Below are 4,098 nucleotides of genomic sequence, written 5' to 3'. Positions count from 1 at the left end.
CTTTTCAAAAAGCATTGGGTTGAAGGTTTGGAGCCTAACCTTGGGGGGGGGGGAGAAAAAGTGAAAGCAGGTGCAGAAGTTTTGCATATCATGTTATTTTTTGGTTAAATGCTCCTTGACTTCAGTGGCTTCTATTAAAAATACACATTGATAGGAATATGCTAATATCTAATTTGTTGTATATGAATTTAAGTCTAAAATTTTTCTTTTTTCTCCCTTATAGAAATGTTATTAACTACAAACTAATTACTTTATATTTTCTAATATTTATTGGAATTTTTCTTCTGAAAGATTTGGATTTACATGCTGTTTTACCTAACTGATACTAAATTGACATGCTGTTTTGGAGTGTGGCCTTGAGGTTGGTGATATTGTTGTCTATTGCTGTGGATTGGCCTCGAGTTCTCTGGGCTTATAAGGAGGCTGCCCCGTTGCTGGGTGGGCTCTGAGTTATCACTTTTAGTTGCTGCTAAATGGAGCAAGGATCATGACATGGCAGCAGGTTCAATATTGCATTAGGAATGGGAGCTGAGCTATGCATATGTCAGCTTGTTTAATTAGATGTATTCTTCATATGGAAGCAGTGTTCACTAGAATCTGTGTCAATGGTTGAGGGTGGTCTGAGCATGGTTGCTGCTATGATGGTCTCTGGTGTGCTATGTTGTTGGTAAGTTTGCTATTCTTCATGAGGAAGTGCGACCACATATCGTTCATCGAGATATCAAAACTAGCAATATTCTCCTCGACAAAGACTTGACACCCAAAATTTCAGATTTTGGTCTACCAAATCTTATCCCAGCCAACATGACTCATGTCAGTACCCGTGTGGCAGGAACGATGTAAGTTCTAACAATAATGCATCATTTTTTTAATCCATCTAATCATAAGAGTTCATTTTCATTACGTTCTTAGAGAAATTACTAAAAACATACATTGCATTTGTACTCGAGATAGTGACTTGCACAAGATGGGTTATTGGTTTGATATCGAATAATCCCCAGTCATGCACATGTTGTCTACAAAGAAATGGCAACTTAATCAGTCGTCTTTAAATCATGCTACTTTTTTGTTGTTGAATTGTCTACATAGTAGATAGTTATTTTTTGTTGATTTTGTTGATGAAGGAGATTCATTGGTGGAATCTTTTGGGTAGAATTATGGATGGCAATTAAATCCGTACCCAATGGAAACCCACCCTACCCCGCTATTATTAGAGAGGATTTCCCCAAATTCCCCCCCTCCCCCCCAATGATTAACTGTTTCTAAAGCCAATCTTCATGTAATGCCTAAGAAAATGCTAGAAACTCAAAACAAGGGAATGATGAACTAGCAGGGATATTGAAGAAAGAAATGCTAGAAACTCAAATGCCTAAGAAACAAGATTAGTTGATTTTATCCCTCAGCATTGTGAGGTACCTTTGTTTTGGGGTCAGATTGCTGCAATCTTAAATGTATGATTTTGTTTTATGTAACACGAATTGCTGTACATTATGAAAGTTTTGTTTTCTTCGTTTTGTACATAGTAGAAATTTGAGCCCTTGCCTAATCATTCCTATTGCAGAGAAAGTAATATCATTTTATTGCAGTTAGTGACATTATTTGATAAGAGGAAAATTTCCAGTTTAAATTGGCAGGCCTATGACACTAAACCAAATGAAATTTCATTGATGAGGAAAATTACTACATTTCCACATCAAGTTCATTCAGACCACTGGTGATCAAAAGAACTAGTGGATGGTCAAAATAGGGGTTTGGTTTGTTTCTGTTGGGCTTGTATAATCTAGTACTGGTACATATTTTGTTTTGATATTTTATATATTTGCTTATCATTACTGTTTTTATTATTTTTATTTGACATTAGACTGTGTACTTTTCTCATTATCTTTGTATCTCATATCGTTGGAATTGATTGTATGACATGAATAGGAATCTGATGGGAATAAAGTTGTGAAAGATATCATTTTTGGCCCAGGAGAAAAGAAATATCGGTTCTGTAAGGTAGCCATAAGCTTCTCTATCAATTACTCAAGATTGCTTATGTTTCATGACCTATTACAAAATTCTGTGCTATTTTTCTTCTTTAGTAAAATCATGCTTTGGAATAATTTTGCCAATCTGCAAAATTATTCGTGATTGTCCGTCCTCGGATACGATTACTAATCCTCTGTTTGGCTCATCAATTTTTTGAGGAAAAGGAAAAGGAAATGCAAGGGAAATCATCAATCTTTGTGTTGTTAACATGGAAAACAATGAGGAAAAGAATATGATGAAAGTATGTAGGAAAAAATCTTAGTTGTAAATATCATTTCCATAGTTGTCAAATTGGGATACGAATTGAGTATTGTTTTTCTATTTTTCTGAGTTGAGTATTGTATCATATTGTGTATCATAAGATACTTTTAACATCTATAAAAATGGGTAAAAATTGGGATACTTTTAACATCTATAAAAATGGGTAGAAATGCAAGGGAAATCATCAATCTTTGTGTTGTTAACATGAATCTGTGACTGTATTTTATATTTTATTAATATTTTATTAATCTGAATCTGTTTAAAGGAATTCAATATTTTATTAAAAATGTCCAAAATAAAGATTGACAAAATAGGAGAAAAAAAGGTTTAGAAATGGACTATAATTGCTATAATTGCTTTAATTTTGCTCTGTTATGTTACTTGTTTATTTTTCACTTTTGTTCCACAAGTTTGGTCATAAAAGAGAGATCTTCATTTTACAATTTCGACTAGTGTTTTTGGTGTCTTGTATCAAATAAAATGAACTTGAGATTTCAATGACATTGTTTGGTATTGTTTGGTTTTGCTACTTTGGAATCTGATTTTCATAATTTTGCTTATGTTTGGTGTAATATGGAATGAAATGGACTATAATTGCTATAATTGCTATAATTGCTTTAATTTTGCTTATGTTTGGTGTTTCATAATTTTGTGTTTTAGGCATATATAAGGAAACTTTGTTCATAAGGTTTGATAGAACTAGAGTTTGTCATAGTTTTATGTATATCATTTCACACCTAGATTCAATTAGCAAAGATTCTGAAGAAGCAAAAAAATAGCAAGGGGAGTTTAATGTGTATTTTGCTGGGAAATAATTTGAGAGAAGTGAGTGGATCTATAAGTGACACCGAAAAAACTTGAATGGTGTAGACTGTATTGTTTTAGACTAGCACAATACATTGATCTATAAGTGAGTGGATGTATACATATTACCCCTACTCTCTTTGTTATGTCGTGCTTAGTATCTAATCTTTTATTAAATGTCTTGTTTCTCAAATAATATTGTCATTTTCTACAAGTGCATATCTTGAGTTTTAGATCACTTTTTTGTTTTATTATTAAATTATTCTAGCTTAAGAAAGTTTGAAATCATTCATGCCTTGATGATTTATTTTGGCTTCTACAAGGGTATCAATATGTTTTGTAGCTTTATACTATGTGTGGAGAATCAAAATAATTATGTCATTTTTGGTGGCTGTGGGGAAAGGATTGGGGCAATTTAACAACTGGATAAATTACATTATTTTTGGTGTGATCTGAATGTAAGTTTATAAATTAATTAGTAAGTTTATTCATATGCTTCTGGCGGTTTTTAAATTAATTTGTTTTTTTATTTTTCAGGTCAGAAATTTCTTGGAGAGATGCAAAATATGGTCAAAGAATTCAAGAACTTACTTTTTTTTAAGTTTTTTATTTTTTATTTTTTAATGTATGTAATCACAGTTAATTTTTTTATTATTAATTTCTTTGTATATACTTTTAAACATTTAACTTTCATTTATGAAATATATGATATTATTTCATTCAATATATGGTTGTGATTCAAAATATAGTATATAGTGTGTATTACATTATTCAAATGCGCGTGCAAAAATAATATTGATTATTCTTTAAATATGTCAATTTTTTTTTATCACAGATTTTATTAGTTATTAATCACACTTAAAAGATGTGATCTAAATGTTTTTAATCACACTTAAAAGGTGTGATCTAAAAGTTTTTAACCACACTTAAAAGGTGTGATCTAAATGTTTTTAATCACACTTAAAATGTGTGATCTAAAGTTTTTAATCACACTTAAAAGGT

General features: G+C 31.2%; 1 long non-coding RNA gene across 1 annotated transcript; it reads left to right on the top strand.

Moving 5' to 3' along the window:
• The first annotated feature begins 267 nt into the window (after window positions 1-267).
• Window positions 268-3,835, top strand: LOC145797098 (uncharacterized). Its single transcript, XR_014338178.1, has 3 exons — window positions 268-839; window positions 1,927-1,998; window positions 3,634-3,835. It is a non-coding gene; the product is annotated as an uncharacterized LOC145797098 (long non-coding RNA).
• The last annotated feature ends 263 nt before the right edge of the window (window positions 3,836-4,098 follow it).

Source organism: Camellia sinensis, chromosome 8 (genome assembly GCF_055761805.1).
Source record: "Camellia sinensis isolate YWXY chromosome 8, ASM5576180v1, whole genome shotgun sequence".
NCBI classification, from domain to species: domain Eukaryota; kingdom Viridiplantae; phylum Streptophyta; class Magnoliopsida; order Ericales; family Theaceae; genus Camellia; species Camellia sinensis.
The sequence above is the reverse complement of the archived record's forward strand: the minus strand, read 5'-3'. Positions and strand labels throughout refer to the sequence as shown.